General features: G+C 36.0%; 1 pseudogene; it reads left to right on the top strand.

Moving 5' to 3' along the window:
* Positions 1-4,325: 4,325 nt before the first annotated feature.
* Positions 4,326-18,322, top strand: LOC109103040 (annotated as a pseudogene).
* The last annotated feature ends 833 nt before the right edge of the window (positions 18,323-19,155 follow it).

The raw sequence follows: 19,155 nt of genomic DNA, 5'->3' as shown, positions 1-19,155 counted from the left end.
ATCTATAATCTATAGCAGGGGTGTCCAACCTCAGTCCTGGAGGGCCACTGTCCTGCAGAGTTTAGCTTACACCTGCCTGGAAGTTTCTAGTATGCCTAGTAAGTGATTTGCTGGTTAATGTGTGTGTTTGTTGATGTTTGAGCTAAACTCTGCAGGACAGTTTTTAAGGTTAGTTCACATAACATAAAGTGTGACCATCTTTGTATTTGTAATAAATAAAAAACTTACTGTTTTCCACACACCATATAATTGAGTTTTAAAATGCATCCTTTGACTTCAGACTGTTTACATGGAAAACTGGATCATTTCATGTAGGCTTTATCCTATTTCAAAGTTTCTGTTGCGGGAACTGTTAAGTAGCAGTTTCTGTTCAGGTTTTCTGACACAAATTCAGCAATATGCTGCATACTAGCATACTACTCTTGCTATTTCGAATTAAACACCTGTTAACTATTGCATGCCAAATTAGCTTAAAGGGATCATATGGCATTGCTAAAAAGAACGTTATTGTGTGTATTTCTTGTAATGAAATGTGTTAATGTGGTTTAAGGTTCAAAAAACATATTATTTTCCACATAATGTACATTATTGTTGCTCCTCTACTCTGCTTCGTCTACGGTGAAAGCCAGTCTGAAATGGCGGCGGCAACAACAAACCTACAGTGAGAATAAATGTTACTCCTTCTTTCTCTGCGTGAACATCTGGGCGGTGTTATGCAAATCTTCCCACACAGTGACACAGACATGTGGGGGGTGTGTTTAAACAAGCTGTTTCAGGAGGGCATGGACAAGTCTTAACTTTTATAAAGAATATCTCTTTGGGTTTGAGACTTTAGTCTTTGCAACTTTATAGATCTTCTTTATGCACCAAGAGCTTGTAACACTCCAAAGAGAAAGAAAAACTTGAAATCGCATCATATGACCCTTTTAGACTTCTCCCAGATTTACTCTCTGTAACTGTCATTTTATTAGTAAAAATGTAATTACAGTAGGTAGCTCTACAATTGAATTCTTACTAGTAGGAATTGGATTAAATAGCTCTCTAACTGTAACTGTTGAACTTTTGTTCACTAAAAGGAGACATTAAACATAAACTTAATATGACATAAGCTGGTATTTTGTCTATTCATTTTATAGTGAAGTTTTGCCTTTTTACCAAAATTTCAGACATTCTCTGTATACAGTTTAACTCTGATTTGTGTTATTTAGTTTCTTTATCAATAGCCTTTAATTAAATGGAATTTATAAAACTACCAAATAATTAATCATAGGTTAAAGGTCTTTTAAAACAAATAAATAAACACTAGGGGTACCAGAGTTGAAGAAACTTCCAGTAAGCGCTAGCTTTGACACTTTCGTGTGAATGACAGTATTCACACACAGGTTCTGAGACTGCATGTTCACTATATTCGGCTTCACACTGCAGTTTGAGTTTGTGGGTTCTAGAAGTGTGTGCTGGTGTGAGCAATCTCTCTGGTTTAGAGCCTGGTTTCCTTGGCTATGGTTTGTGAGATAGTTTGCAGGCCGGTGTTGGCTGTACCCACAAACACAAATGGTGCCGGACTGGGTTTGACCCTGTCCCACAGTTAACCTCAGGGAAGACTGAAGTATTACATTCAGACATATGATACAGAAGCTATAGTGAGGGATTTATTGTTTGGAAAACAAAATATGCTACAGGAATTTTTTTTTTATCATTTTTTTTCCATTCTGAATTTCTGAAAAGAAGATGCAAACCCGCTACATGCCAAGAAAAAAGTATAAAATAGTTTGCTTTAAAAGCTTAATCCTAAAGTCTGTGGGCATTCCTGTTAATGGTGATGTTTAATAGCAATAAAACAGTAGTAGCTCTCATTTGGTCCACGAGAGGGCGCCAGAAACACATGAAAATGTATGCTGCCGAGACAATATCGAAGCTTTCTCTGCTGTAGCCTATGTTAAGAACAATATGTGAGCTAGCACAGAAAACACAACATACGTGAATTATAGAGATTTTGTTTAATTACTGACATTTAAAACCAACCAAGCTAATCCAAATGAAAAAAGCATGTTGATAAGTTCACCTATAAACAGTGCTTTTACAGAATGTTTACTGCTTTGTGGATGATGATGGAATTATTTTCCAGCACAGTATATATAGCCTACTGTAGATTCCCTTTGACTCAATGTATTTTCCTAGGGCAGTGAGATTATATGAGAACATGCAAATAACTGGTTGCTATAATATTGCTAAGGTGTGTTGTGCAGTTTGATTTATTAAAACATAATTCTGTTTAGCTCTTTCGGCACAGTAAAAAAAAACTCTTATTTTTGTTCAATCCAGCCAAATGTGTATTTGGAACATTTCAGCCTCACATCTATTTAGTTGCTTCAAAACATTCAATACAGATGCCAGAAAATAAACAGCAAAGTGAACATCAGCTCACCGCATGACATAAACGTGGTCTTGATAACAGTGCTCTGTTGTGCAGCTTGTCAGTTCGGTTTGGGAGTGCGTTTATGCATTAAAGAGCATTCCACGTGTGTCGTCCATCATCTTACATTTGCAGTCATTTAAAAAGGTGTGTGGTTGGTTTGGCCAGACATTAGTGTTATGCCCATGTTATTTACCTGTCTGTCCTTTTACTCTCTCTCTGTGTGTGTGTGATTCTTCCAGAAGCTGCTAAGGGCTTCCTGGCCAGTATAAGTGAAGTGCTGTGAGAGGAACAGATTTCAGAGAGTTTGTTAGCCTCATTTCCTGGCGGAGAGCTTTTGGCTCTAGTGAAGCAACGGCAACTTGAAAGGAGGGTGAGTGAGTGAGCATGAGTTGGAGAGAGAAGTTATTAGAACATAAAAGCTATCACAAATCATTTTGTCACCAGCAAGCTCTGACAAGCGAGGAGAGGGAGTGTGTTACAAGAGGGAGCTAATAAAAAGGGTTCTGTACGAGAGAGAAGGAGGGTCTGAAGGACTTTTTTACTCCAGACTGAGGTCAAAAAGCATAAAAGTGGACAAACTGAAGAGAACAAAGGCAAGCAGGGAAGGAAAAAAAGGACATTTGCTGTCACTGCTGCGCTTCACACGTTTACTGGCTACTCGTGGACGGTTCATTTGTTTCGCTCTTTTTGTTTACTCCATCTGTCACTCGAGACTCGTGGGTTGGACGTGGTTAGTTTGATTGTCCTGACACATTACATCACCAGGGCCAAAACGTCAGGGTTTTTTCCAAGAGGATCTGTTTTCCTTTCAATTCCTCTCAGTGAAATGTGTGTGAGAGTGTGTGTTGGGGTTGGGGGGGAAGCAGTGTGTTTGGTTAGCCACTTGTCTTTGTAGTGGGAAAAGCTTGTTTGAAGAGAAAATTAGGTTATAGCCCTCAAAAAGCCATCTACAAAACACTGTTACTTATTATTTTTACTGATCTCTTGTAAAGACTTTGGTCTGCTGTAGAGTAATTCAAACTTGATTAAACCTCTTTACCAAGTTTTGGGTGGTTTACAGAGCTTTAGAAGCGACTTGTTTCACTAACACAAGATTTGCATGTGAAATGAAGAACTTTCAAACTCTGCAAGTCACCGTTAGTGTTATCTGATTGTCTGAATGCTTCCGGAAAATCAGTCTGACGAACAGAGGAAACCTAATGCTGCAAAAGCAAACTTTTGAGGAAATCTGAGCTGGACACGTCTCTTTGTCTTGTTACAAATGCCAGGATGCAGCTGAATGGGGTCTGGTTTAGTCAAATAGTTAACAGGACTTCTTAGAGATTTCTGTGTGAGATGACAAAACATCTGCTGAAGCATCAAAACCAGAGAAGCTGCGAGTAGAGAGGAAAGTTAGTGAGCAAGCACGGTTACAGACCGCGTGTTTTCACAGCGGGAACTATCAATTACTAGAGGAGAGAAAAATAGTCATTCCAGACGCATGGACTCGAACAAGCACTTCTGTGTGTTTTCTGCCAGCTGTGAGCCGACTATAAAGCTTTGCCAAAAAATAAAAAAAGCTTGTGTTTGTGTGTGTACGTGGGAATTTTTTTTTTACTGAAATGTATGCTTAGACGCATATGTTTAAAGTGCATGTGGTGGCGTTCAGGTGTAGCCTAGCGATCACATGGTCTTCGTGTGCCTCAAAGCTTGTTTATGTGGGGGAGTGCTTGCTCCATTTGGCCAAATTGCACCTGAATGGATCTTTGAAACAGGTGAGGTATCAGGAATTTCCCTTATTAGACAGACATCAGCTGTTCTGTTGGCTTCATTATTCAAGGTGCTTTCCAGAATCATCATCAAGTAGCATCACCTCCATAATAACAAAGACTGCCGTGTCAGTTTGATCCAAACACTCTGCATCCAGTCACAGAGTCTTTACCTAAAGACAGTTTGCTCTCAGATTTGGCAGCATGAGGTTGCTTTGCTTGGTACTGACGGCCCTGTGCATGGTGGCAAGAACAGGAGGTATGTCCACGTGCAAAACTCTGGACCTGGAGGTGGTGAAGAAGAAACGGATAGAGGCCATCCGCGGTCAGATCCTCAGCAAACTGCGCATGGCCAAAGAGCCCGAATCTGAGAAAGACGATGACGGGAAGAAGATCCCATATGCCTTGCTTTCTTTGTACAACAGCACTGTTGAACTGAGCGAAGAAATGAAGATGAAGCCCGTTTCTGTGCAGGCTGAAGACGAAGATTACTTTGGCAAGGAGGTGCACAAGTTCGTCATCCAGCAAGGTAAGAGTTCTTTTTCGACTTCTTTAATCTAACATAATATCCTATTCATTCATATCGGCATTCTGTGGTGAAATATTTTTGTATAATAATAATAATCACTGTATAGTTATAATTATTATTGGCAGCTGTATAATTGATGATATTTCCCAGACAACAGTTTTTCCTACATGTCTGTGCTAGTCTCTCATTTCACTGTTTATTTATTAATAAATTTACTTACTTGTATGGAAATGTAATATATGACAAATATTGCCTAATATCAAGAGTAAATCTGCCATACATGTTACCTAAAAGACAATATATAATTTTCACATACATACATTTTATTATAACATATATAAAATTCAAATAGTTAAATTTGTGTTCATGTTATTAACATCTATATAATGATTTTGTTTTTATAACATTATTAACATCAACATAAATATATATATATATATTATGTGCATCTTTATTAAAAAAAAACATAATGTTTATAACATAAAACATTTCTACATTTACACATATAACAACAAAACAAAAACATAAAAAAAAAATATATATGGGTTTTAATATATATATATACATATATATATATATATATATATATGGGTTTTTAAGATATACATCTGCATGGTATATCTGTCCAAAACTGCATCACACATACGTAAACATACAATATTAAAATGGACTATGAAATTGTTCTAATAGGTTTAATATATGTTTAATATAACATGTGCAAATGGGTATTTGGTAAGTAGCCGTTTAATTTTGTGGAACAGTATACAGTCATCCAGGCATTACAAAAATAAACCTCTTCATATTCATACTTCTTAGTGATTCACCCTTTTAGCTTGTATTATCCTTTACTTATTTTCTTTAAAGAAACAGCAGTGACACTCAAGTATTAAAAGTCCTCTTTGAAAAGCAGACCAGCATGCCCAGTTCAGATAATTCATGTTAGGTTCTCCAATGCTGTAAACAATGAATGTGATGAATCATGCCCTGTAGCTTTGTGTCACATGTGTTCTCCTGAATCCCCTCATGTATTCACTGCAGATCCCCCTCACGCAGACCCTAGAGGAGCTAGGCAGCATTGCATTCTCCATCTGCTCAGATACTGTGCGTTGCCCTCAGACTATCTGTGGTATTTTAATAGCCTAGTTGTTTTCGCTGTTGGCTTCATGTGTAAAAGATTGTAAAACTTAAAGCTTTAACAACAAGTTCTTTGCTAGGGGGTGAATATTCTCCAATTCAGACACTTCTGTTTGTTTGTTCTGAGCAATCAGTTTGTTTGAACAAAACTGTGAAAAAACCCGGCTTGATTAGAGTAAGCTGGGGGGGTTCACAGTTTTGTCTTGTACCTATTAGATCTGTTATTAATGCTACATCTGTTTTTCTGATGGGGAAATAACTTTACATTTGATGCTTACCACCCACTTGAGCGTTGCATCCCTCACCCTCTGTTCCTCTTTTCCTACTTTAACCACTTCAAACACTTCAGACATAAACATCAGGCCTGCGATCTGATATGTGCCGTGAATAAAGACCTCCGTGGAGATGGGGCTTGCTCGAAGGATGAAAACCAAGGACAAAGAGAAACTGTTGATAAGGGTGGACGAGTCAGATTCACACGCAGTCCTTCTCATTAATTGTGTTTTCTTTGTGTGTATTCCTCTGGAGTTAGGGGCTTTCCTGTAACTGAGCTGTCTATTCTGTGTCTCTTACTGGTTCTGTCTTTTAGCTCTATTTTTGACAGGCCCATTTGACAGCAAAGAGGGTGGCTTGTTTCTGAGGTGTGACGAAGATTTACATGAAATAGTCCCAGATAGAGAGGTTGAATTTCCCCTTTTGCGGTTTCCCTCATGGGACAGCAGACCTCTTTATGTTCTTGTGTTTGTGTAAGGCTTCTTACATTTGTTGAAGGTGGAAATACATTTCAATAAATAAGTCCCGATGCAAGGCCTCCCACGCTCAGCATTTACAGTCTGCGGTACTGTAGTAATTGCTTACCTTTGCAAGACTACATTACACAAGAATTAACTGATGCACAGTATGTGTGGAAGTTGAAGCCACAACTGGAAATTAAATAATTCAATTTTTACATTTGCTGAAGAAATCTGAGCTTGGTTATAACTTCATTTTGATTAGAAATTCTCTGTTGATTAAAAGTTACTTTGCAAGTAATGTCAACTAACTCTCATTGGAGTATTACTAAGCTGTTAGGTTATGGTTAGCCCATGCTTAAACCAAACAGATGTCACGACCCCAGTGCTAGGGTGTAGCTTGTGGTTTCCTGGGTGTTTCATTGAGTTGCCAGGATTTTCAGAGTGTTTTTAGAACATTTCTATGTGGTTGCTAAAGTGTTCTGCGATGTTGCTAGGTGGTTACAAGCAAAACTGTATGATTTGAGGTATAATTCATGTCTGTAGCATAAACATTGTTGGGTGAGTTAAGGCTGGAGTACACTACATGACTTCTAAAATCTAAAAGTTGCTCAAGATTGTAATGCATTACTTTTAAAGTATCTTTCCCCAACATTTTTGATATCCTCCTACTGGATGGAATCATAGTCTGAAGCAAAAGAAAAAACATTCCATGAAATCTGTCAACTCAGACTTGCACACTTATTCTGAGTTTTGTTGGCAACTATAGCATCATCTCGTCCAGAATGTAAATCGGGGCAAAAGTGGTGTAATGTTAATGTCCTTTATGTGACAAAATTTATTAATTAAGGTTATAACAAGGTTTGTTCTAATAGTAGAAATGCTTGACTTGACGATGTACCTATAATCATTTATGTTTTATATTGTGGATTTTTATTGTTGCAATACTTTTAAATGCATTCAAAGAAAGCAGATCAATCCTCTTGACTTGTTGAACACAAACAGAAAAACATCATATGTTTAGTGTTGTCCATTTTGAAATAGATTTAACCGCTACTTTTAGCAATGAGAGTGTGTTGAAATATTTTCCAGGATTACACAGTTGCTTTTAATTTGTTACAAATTTGTTTTAATATTATGGATTGTCGTCATTATCTAATATATATATATAATTTTTTTTTTTTTCAGTAGCATGGATGTTTAACTTGCTACAGTGCAGATTTGCCACATTTTATTTTATTTGGAAGATTTATTTTTTCCTTTTGGCTTTCTAGACTTGATAGTATCTGTTAGTTAAAGGTAGATGAAAGAGATGAAGAAAGAGATAATGTCTTCTAGGGAATACTGACCGTGCAGTTGTGTAATCATAAATTATGCTGTCAAATCAAGAGCACTCAATTTACAGCCATGTCCTGCAAGCCATGCCCAAGTTTCCATGTCCTCCTTCAGACTAAGTTTTAGTTCTACTGCATGTGTGCTGTTTTTTCATTTCATGTTATCACATGTGAAAGATTGTGCTGACTGCACAGCTCATCGGCCAGGAAAATGTGTCTATGTCTTAATGTGATTGGAGCAGGATAGATAGACGAAGGGAGCGAGAGACGCATGATTCTATGGATGGCGTTTGTTGGAGAGGCAGATGTTTTAAGCCTGCTGGAATCGGTTTGCACCCATAACTAATGATAGGCCTGTCTCAGTGCCTGTTAGGACAGCTGTCCTGGGTTTACCTGAGCGCCCAGTCTGCGTAAACACACACACACCACAGAAATCCTTCTCCACCCTCATCTGATCCACCGTACCGACCCATCAACAAAGAGCAGTGCCTTCAGTCCTTGACACCGTTTATATGACCACAGGTGTTGAAATATGGGACCCCCATATTAAAATAGTTTCCAAATCAATACAATATAACCCTCAACAGTGAATAGAACATGTCCAACGTGTAGCACCAAGCTAATCAGATTAACTAATAAAAAAGTCATTATAGCTATTGGATGAATCTTATGAAAGCATATGGGTCACATTTCAACCCAAAACCACAATAAAATAAAATAAATTATATATATGTAAATATACAGTAATCTCACATTACTGCAGTGTTTCTGCATATTTTACAGTGTGTTTATTTAATAAGACTATACAACTATATTCTACATCCCTTAATTCTATACCATACCTAAACTTAACAACTACAACTACTTTTCTTACTCAATAACCCTTACCAAAAAGAAGTATACGTCGAGTTTATTTTATTTAGTATAGTTAAGTAAAGTTCAAGTATATTTTTAAGTATACTTTATGTAGTAGGTATACAAATATCAGTGTACTAGTAGTATACTTGTAAGTGTACTAGTTCAATTTTAAGTTCGGCCAGGTCGCGGTTGCAAATGAGAAGCTGTTCTCAACCGATTAACCTGGTTAAATAAAGGTAAAATTCAAAAAAATAAATAAAAATAATACTCCTTGGGACTAAATTGGCCCACTTTCTAGTATATAAAAGTATATATTTTAAGTATACTTTAAGTATAACAGTAGTAAACTTTGAGTACACAACTAGTTTACATCTATGTTTTTAGTTTGTACTGCAACTATACTAAAAGTAAACTTATAGGAGTACTGATAGTTTACTAATTAAATACTTGTAGAATTTTAGTAAGCTTTGAAGTATAATCTCAGTAAACTACTATTTTACTAGTTTTATTCTGCAAGTATACTTGTAAGTTTTCTTTAAGTGAACTTTACATCATACTTTAAGTATACTACTATGTCCCTATTTAGGTATTATTTTGTATATATTTTGTTATATGAATATCTGAACATACAAAACGTCCAAAGAAAGAACAGGGTATCTGCTTGTAAACCAAAACATTTTATTCTAGCTTCATGCATTCTTTTTTAGAAATACTTGAATGTGAGTTATAGTTCCATAAATAAAATAAATAAATAAATAAATAAATGAACAACATTTTGAACAAGAAGCTGAAAAAAGACTATGAATTGGATTCAGAATGAAGTTACAAAAACGTAGATGGAATCGATCAACACCAACAACACGCATCTGTTGTTTTGGTTTCTTCTTCGCTTGTGTTTTGGAAATTCTGTACAGAAGGTGTGTAATAGCGCTCGCTTACCATATAACAATGAAAACACTGATTCCCGGAGCACAAGTAGCTGTAGCGCAAATATATTTAGACTTTTTCTAAGTATAAGTCAAGTATACTTAAATGGCTTTTAAGGACATTTCTGAGAAGTACATAAAAAGTAGACTGAAAGTATACTTTCCTATTTTAGTTTAAAAGAAGTATACTAATAGCATACTTCAATAAACTTCTTTTTCGTAAGGGAAGCAACAAAATAAGAAGTTAATAGTGAATATGTGCACCTTAATCTAAAGTGTTACCGAGTAAGAAGATAGTTGCTGCGTGCGGATGGGATAGTTAGTGGAATTAACCACACACAGAGAATGTTCCACCCATCCTCCTACATCCTCCAGCAACCTCTGATGGATCTCAATCATGTCATCATCTGATCTGAGCTCCAGCACAGGAAGTCCCCTTTTCTGACAAACATTGCACTTAAATGTCAAGCTTTAAAATGTCAAAAATAAAGTCTTGTTTTGCTGTCATGTTTTGAGTTGGGTGTTGTTGGTTTTTCCTGCAGAAAACATGTGATACATAGCAGCAAAAATTACTAAAAATAAATATGAAGTACTGATTTGAAGATTGTTATATGAGTGGATTTATATGAGAGACACTAGCACAGAACATTTGAGATCAGTTACCTGGGACAATGGACATTTAGAAGTTTATTAGATAGATAGATAGATAGATAGATAGATAGATAGATAGATAGATAGATAGATAGACAGATAGGTAGACAGACAGACAGACAGACAGACAGACAGACTGCGGTATTCTGCACTAGACTTCCATAGTTGTCCTGGTGCTCTGGATGTAACACTGGATGGTGTGACTAACATTGTACTGATCTCATGTTTCAAGAATTGGTTAAACTGATCCTGGTAGCAGCTACATACTGTCAGTGCCAAGCTACTTAAAATGTATCCCTACAAGCTCTCTAAATAAGTCATCCAGTTATTCTTAAGTTTTATATAAGCACGTTAAATACAGTGATAACATTGCTTTAATATATTCTACTAATCATGGATGAGTGATGGATGTTTCATGCAGCGTGGACTCTTTTAAGTTTTCTATCTGACGTGTGTGTAATTAGTAGTGTTTGCTAAATCAGATTCTTACAATTAGGATTAGGATTTATTTCAAATGATATTTAAATGAAACCCTTAGTAATAAACTACTCTCAAGTCTAGTCAAGTCACCTGTATTTATGTAGTGCTTTATACAGTGCAGACTGTGTCAAAGCAGCTTCACAGTAATAAACAGGAACATAACAGAATCAATGATGCAAACTTGATCAAATATGATAAATTCAAATGGCATTATTTAGTTCAGTCTAAGTAAGTTCAGTAACTGTTTAAAGTTCATCAATTATGAAATAATTCAGTAGGCAGCTCTACAGAAGATGATAGTGTCATCATCTACCTCAAATTCAAAGTTCAAATTTCATTCCCATCCAATAGGTTCAGTGCAGTCAAATCAATAATGCAGTATTAGTGAATATTAAGTGTCTTTTAAACCCCAACTAAACAAGCCCATGGCAACAGTGGGAATGAACCAGGCTCAGTCTCCTCTGGCTGAATGAACGAGCACAGTGTGATTTATGATTCCAGGCTGCAATTCAAAATGTGGATTGATATTATTGAAAAAATTTCATCCAACAGTGGTTGGTTGCAAACTGCTTAGATTAGTCTAGCCATTTTTTTCTATCAATACTGGGGTTAGTTGCTCATAGACACTATATTAAGACTGTCTAAAGAAACTAGTTTGACTAACCGAAAGGCAACCAGTCTTAGTTTTCAGATTCAAATTAGATAAAATTAGACAAAGTTGTGGCCAGTCTTGAAGAAAGACTAGTTTTAGCAGTTTTTGCAACTTTTTAATGCCAATAACAAAAAGTAGATGCACCGATCGACCGGCCAGGGACTGGAATTAGCCAGTTTTCCAAATGATCGGCCCAGACTTGGCTAACTGCTAGTTGGTCACACAGTCCTAATGTAGTGGCTATGTTTATGCAACTGTCTTCAGCTCCTTTTGCTTGAAGGTTGGGACACATCACACTGGCATTAAGTGGTAGAAGAGTTGTAGCCTATCCAGGAGGTTGAAAAGTGTTTGAGTTAGAGCTGAAGGTTAGCCAGTCTCATCTCACACCATAGGCCTCCTCCCCATGTTAAACATCAGCAAAACCAGTTATAGCAACCGTAAACGCAGGTTAATTATGGCTTTCTCTTTAAATTACACAGCTACTGCCAAAATACAGGCAAGGGCAGCATACGTCTCATTTAGCTATACAACAATAATCCTGCCTTGCCTATATTGTAAAGGCCAAGAACCGCCATCTGATTGACATGAAAAGCAACAAGATCACTGTTCAATTTTTGCACCATTGTGCTGGAGTGTAGGGCCTGTGGTTCAGTCAATGATGAGCCACAAACACTGACGTTCTGCTGCTTTATTTAAAGGCAGTGAATGTGGAGTTGATACAGTGATGATCTCTGTGTTAAGTACTTCAGCACATACATGTGTGCTATAGGCTGATGATGGAAACTGCAACGATTTGAGTTAAAGTCATGTTTTTAGTTACTTTACTGTTTTATACTAAGAATTATTTATTCTCAATAAGTTAACCAAATGTTTACACACTATCACAGCAGTGAAAAATCTCAATTGTAGTTAATTTAGTGAATTTACTTTCACAAAAAAATGTTCTAATTTACTGTAAAATGTATGTATAGCATTACAAGTTCATAATTGCTCTTGTAATTTCACTCATATTTATGAACGTTTAATTTTACAGTGATAGCTGTAAAAAAAAAAAAAAAAAAAAAAAAAAAAATTAAAAAAAAAAAAAAAAAAAAAAAAAAAAAAAAAAAAATGCTGTATTTTTTAATTTTACAGTAATTTTTTAACATTGTGGTCTGTTGTCTGAACTTATGAATTTATGAACTGGTCTGTCTCTCACTTTCTCTCTAGCTCAGAATGACACAACGCATCAGCTGACCTTTAACGTGTCAGAGATGAAACAGAGTATTCCAGATCGCCGGTTGCTGTCTCAAGCCGAGTTACGGCTTCGGATTAAGAATCCTAAAATGGACCAGGAGCAGAGGCTGGAGCTGTATCGTGGAACGGGCGATCGGGCTCGATATCTGGGCACCCGCTTTGTCTCCAAGGCCTTGTCCGATCGCTGGCTCTCTTTTGACGTGAAACAGACGATGATAGAATGGCTGGAGGGTTCAGGTAGGCTAAAGCATTATTATTAAGGCTCATACTTATGATTAGAAATTTGAATAAATCCATAACACTAAGTATTAACCTTTGGGTGAACATGATTTGACCAAGTACAACATGTTCCTAGATCAACATCCTTGTGCATAAAAAAAAAAAAAAATCAATGAAGTCACCCAGTGGCTATTTTTGGTACAGTGCCTAAACAAAATGTTATTTTTAAATTTTTGTGATATCAACTTCAAATTTGGAACATAGCTTAGTAATTCATGAATTAACCAACCATTTGAGTTCAGATGCATTTTCACGTCTATGTTCAAAAAAAGGATTAAAAGGTTAAGGATACTATAAGACATTATTTATTTATTTATTTTTTAGTTGCTCCTTTGAATCGCTTGCTTGTCTTTTGGAAGATTGTTCTGAAACACAGTTTTGTTTCTCGGCAGACTGTCTCCCTGAAATCCTGTAAATGTCAGCCAATTAGATTTAGACTGAGAGAAAGCATCTCCAGTTTAGTGTGCCGTATGCATCAGACGGTTAGCTAACAGAGTGTGGGCTCTCTGTCTGAGACTAATCATTTCCTGTCTTTTCTCCAACTGTCATGTGTGGTGAAAAAGTTCAAAAACAGAAAAAAAACAAACAGTTTAACAGAAGTCGAGGTTAATTTAATTTAACCATTATAATCCAGAGTTATGAATTCATGTGTTTACAGTTTTACTAGAAAACAACTACCATGGTTCAACCATGGCCACTATTCAAGTGTAGTAAACATCTGGAAAGCTAAGCTTCCTTTGCTTAATTTGAAAGATTAAATAAACAATGGTATCTTAAGAAAAACTGTCTGAAATAACTACATAATTCTGAATAGACTTGATTAGTATGTCACCAATTTTTTAAGTTCCCATTTATTTCCTTCTTTGATGTTAGTGCATGGTGTTAAATGGCTTATACAGAAGAGTCCTGCAAAACCCAAAATAAACTTGTGTGTGTTTGTGTGTGTTTTAATTAACAGAAGAGGAAGAAAGTTTTCAGCTAGCGCGCTGAGGTTAGTACTGGTGGCTGTAAGACAGACACAGCAGAGTACTGATCAGTTCCTCTTCACTATATCAGGTATGATCAACTCAATAATCTGAAAACCTACTAGTGCTGGAAAAATATATGCCTGAAGAATCCAAACTGATATGAATCTCTTTTATTTCTGTGTACTGTATGTGTGTGTATTTTAAGGACTAGGCCTCAGCAGAGAGGTGACACTGCTAGTCTGGCAGGGAGGTGATGCCAAAGCCTTAATATTCTGGCTTTATCTTTGCCTCCTAATGGCAACACACCCGCTCGCAAGAACACACGAGCTGTTGGCACTGATGAAAATTGTGATGAGTAAGTCTATTTGCTCTATTTGATACAGATAAAAGGAGTACAGATAACAAATACTTATCATCTTCTCATGTGGGACCAAAATTTTGAATGGTCCATTTATATCTGAGTTAAATTCTCGATTCTGATTGGCACGAGCTGCTGGTTCTAGATCTTGCTTCTGGGCCCCCTAAGCAAAACTTTGTCGGGGGCCCTTGGTTAGTGCATTCATAAAAAAACCCCAAAATGACCCCCTGACCCCCCTTCTGTTCTGTCAGTCAGCAGTTTCACTGTCAACAAACACGACAAAAAAAGGAGAAAATTTACAAAAACAACATGACAAATTAAATAGAAAAATGTGTGTAGTATATATGTATATATATATATATATATATAGATATATATATATAAGATACACAGCCTACAAGTATAATAAATAATTAACATTTAGCACTTTTGGTATTTGACAAAGATAGCCAGGTTGATACTTTCCCAACTGATTAACTATATCACCCATAACTGAGTGCATTTAAGTAAAAACTAACCAAGATGGACATTTTGTCATATTTTTCAAAAGGACTACCACACAGTCCACCAAACAACCAGAAAAAAAGACAAAGGCGATCAAATTGCTGTTTATGCAACTGAATAAAATGTTGAATAATGGAATGAAATTATGCATGAAAATTCCAGCAGGAAAAAAAAGGAATAGGGCAATTTTAATTAAATAATTCAATATCGCACTATCAACTGTTTCTTTCTAATAACGAGGTGTAAAAATTTAACTTAAGGCACCACCTGAACACACAAGAATATAATTAGACTCCCTCTTTTTCCCACATTCTCTCTGGCAGAACAAAATTCTGGAAAAAAAAAAAAAAAAAAAAAAAGAAACGGAGACCTGCTGTAACTGCGGAAGCATTTACATTGACTTTCGGAAAAAGATCTGGGTTGGAAGTGGTTGGAAAGTGGATTCACAAGCCCAAGGGATACTTTGCCAACTACTGCATGGGCTCCTGTACCTACATCTGGAATGCTGAGAACAAATACTCTCACGGTTAGGGTGTTTCTTGTTTGTTTCAACCCTGTCTCATAGTTGACCAATGAAGCTGACACAAGTGTCTTTAAAAGTGTGTACTTCACCAATGTATGTGTGGGTATGCAAAGCTGCAGTATGTCAGAACATAACCAGGCCAAAAGTAGGATTTGACTTATTGAGGTTTTTTGCATAATTTTTATTTAAATAATCATTTTTTTTGATTTTTATTTTTGCACAGAGCATAACTCTAAAAATTACCTTACAACATTATTACTAAACTTTACATTTAATTTGAAGAGATGTGGCTGCTGTAGCATGACAAGCTGAAAGGAATCCTTTAACTCTTCTCTGATTCTTGTGCAAGGGGTTTATGCCAATATTAGCCTAAAATCCACAAACAGAAAACACTTTCCCAGAACACCAGAACCTTAACTGATTTAGATTCTTTAACATGATTTGGGATGCACTATTTACAGTTACATTTAGTCATTTGTAGCAGACACTTTTTATCCAATGTGACTAACAAATGAGGACAACAGAAGCAATCAAAAATCAACAAGAGAGCAAATAATATGTAAGTGCTGTGATAAGTCTTGTTTAGCCTAATGCAAAACATGTAGCAAAGTTTTTATTATATACAGTATAATATAACAATAACAAATAAACAAATAAAAAGCAAGTTGATATCATAGAAAACAAATAGGGAATGCTAGTGTTACAGGGTTCTTTTGTTCTTTCTTTTTTATAAAACCAAAAAAAAAAAAAACATGAAAAAAGAATAGAAAAGGAATAGAGAGAGCAAGTGTTAGAGGCTTTTTTTTAAAGAAAACATAGTGAGAATAGAAATAGAATTTCTTTTTTTTTTTCTTGGTTGTTTTTTTTTCTTTCTTTCTTCCTTTTTTCTTTTTTTTCTTTCCTTAGAATTAGAAATAGCAGGGAAAAAGCCACAGTTTTCCAGAGGAACTGGACTACTTTTACACAATTGCTGGGTTGTTTTTTTAGTCTGCAGTTTAAAGTGCCCCCCCCCCCCCCCCCATCAGGAAAAAAAATAAATAAAAATTGGATACAATCCACAAAGTGGTATTGGGCATCTACATAACACTGATTCCAACTACAAGCAGTGTTGCACCTGTGGCTGTGGCAGCACATTCATTTTCAGTGCACAGGTACAGTAGTGTCCCAGAGGGGAATTTGAGGAGAAGAAGTGCACAAGTTGGCAAAAACAAGTTTTGAATGACTGGTTTACCCCAAGGGCCTGAAATGCCATACATTTTATGTCATTACATCTTAAATTATAACAGTGATGTTCTTCTCTTTTTTTTTTAGCTTTTTGAGTTGTACCTATGTGAGCTTTCAAATTTTCACCAGTTTTTAAGAACTCAAAGAAAGTTTTGAAGAGGTTTTTTTTTTTTTTTTGGACATAAAAACAAAAAACAAAAAACACTTTCAATCGAAGGGACAAAAACACTGAGACATTTCACAAAAAGCTTTCTTTGTGCTCCATGGAAGGAAAAAAAACTATACAGGTTTGGAATGCATGAGGGAAACGTATATGATGACAGAGATTTTCCTTTTTGGGTAAACTTTCTCCTGCACAGCAGTTAAGTACAGTAGTTCATTTACAATGCAGATAGTATCCAGATGGACATGTGAGGTACTTGGAAGGGGAGAGTGCAGGATCAGTGTAACAACAGTACAAAACCCATTTGATATAAAGGCTCAGGCTTAAACATTTGCAATTATTATTATTTTTTTTTTTTTTGTACAGAAATATAAATTGTGTATCTTTGAATTTCCAATAACACATTAGATTAGGGAACACTATTCACTAATAACTAATATGTGTTCTCTAATCTAAAGTGTTACTGAATTTACTAACAAAAGTAATAATGATTTGTTTTAAGAGTTTGGTTAGTTGGGAAAAGCAGCCAACATACAGTACTTGACAAATGCTTCGATACTGCTTGAAAAGCCTTAAAGATACACCCCATGAAGCTGTCTGAGAGAATGCCACGAGTGTACAGAGCTGGACTCTATCTATGGGCTGCTAATTTGAAGAAGCATAAGTTTTGCCATTGTGAATGTTATTTTGGTCACAACATAGTAAATGCTTAAAATATAAATAGTAGCAGATGTTTCTGGAAATTGTATAATTTGAATTTTAATATTTACGTGAATATGATTAACAAAATAAATGCACAATGTACAAAAATTTAAAGTAATGTCCCTCTTTTCTAATTAGTGTTACGCCAATTTTATTTTAGTTGTGTTTCACTGTGCAATTTTAAACCTTTATATAATATTGAAATATTCTACAGGTAAACTCATCATTAAAATAAGCCATTATGTAATCCAAACTTTACCCATGAATAGGCTTCTAATGAGATCAGGTGAATGAGTGAACATGTATAAAACATGTCTAAAAAATACAGTAAGACGTGCACTGCTTCTCAGTCTAACTGCAGTACCAATTGGTATTTGTATTTGTTTCTCACAGATATTAGCCTTATACAAACACCACAACCCCGGTGCATCTGCTCAGCCATGCTGCGTACCTGCAGTCTTCGACCCTCTGCCCATTCTGTACTATGTGGGCAGACAACACAAGGTAAATGATTCTTTTTATCATTTTAATGACTTCTCAACTTCATACATAGGATAGATATCCCAGAGAAGCAGAGAAGGCACACATAGAATAAAAAACAAATATATACATATATTTCGCCTGAATCACATTAACATGATTAAGTCATTGGTCTTGCCTCTGTTTCTAGGTGGAGCAGTTGTCCAACATGGTGGTGAGGAGCTGCAAGTGCAGTTAGAGTTTCATCTGACTGCACAAGCATTACGTTATGTTCAGAAAGTGTTCCTCTCTGGACAATAAGTAAGCCAAATGCACAGAGAGATGAACATAAAGTCTCAGTGGGAAGGAAAATCAGGAGCTGAGACAACTGAAATGGACAGGAAAAAAAAACACAAAGATTCGGGCAAAAGTGGAGGCAAAAGGAAACGGGAGAAAATGAAAATAAACTATCTTTAAATAATCAGACTTTCTCAGCGATGCCCCTCTACAATGTCACACAAAGACATTTCGTTAAAGCATTTCATAAAACAAGCTCAATATTAAACCAAGTATATGCTTTGTTATCTTTTTTTTAAATGTTTATTTACATTATTACTTCCTAATAATTTATTGTGCTTGCTAAGTTCATAAATTTGATTGTATCATGAAGGCAGGTGCGTAGCATTGCATGCCAAATGTACATTGAAGATTTCTAATGGTGCTGAACTGATAAAGGAAATGATGTCTAAGGAACATTTCATGTGGTCAATTAAAGGTAAACACATAAAAGATAAGTGTTTGCACTAAATGATGGAGGTGAAGACTCATGACGTAAAGTATCAGACTTAGAAGAAAGCTAATTGGATTGGAGCATGCATCGATGAACGCTTTAATATTTGTTCGTTTTTTTTATGTGCGGGGTGGGTTTTATTGTTGTGCACAGCTGTCCTCTGAAACCTTAACAGATGTTTCTGTGAACAGTGTATGATTGACCAAGAGCAAGAGGAACACTAGAGGAATAGTATTGAATGGTGAACATTTCAAAGCTCTCATGTGCTCCCCTAACAACACATTGCACACTACCGAGTGTCACAGGGAAATGTCTGCCTCTTCAGGTCCTCATGTAGTCAGGGTTTGTTAGTTCTCAAAAATATCTACAGCTTTGCTAAAGGAATCTGTTGGTCAATCTTAGCAAAACATGTCCGGGACACATTTCACATTTATAGAATAAAATAATTTCACACAAAGAAGGTAAATCTTGTTTTTAAGGTCCATTAAGA

This window comes from Cyprinus carpio, chromosome A15 (genome assembly GCF_018340385.1).
Source record: "Cyprinus carpio isolate SPL01 chromosome A15, ASM1834038v1, whole genome shotgun sequence".
Taxonomy (NCBI): Eukaryota; Metazoa; Chordata; class Actinopteri; order Cypriniformes; family Cyprinidae; genus Cyprinus; species Cyprinus carpio.
Note: the sequence above shows the minus strand (reverse complement) of the source record. Positions and strands in the feature narration are given on the sequence as shown.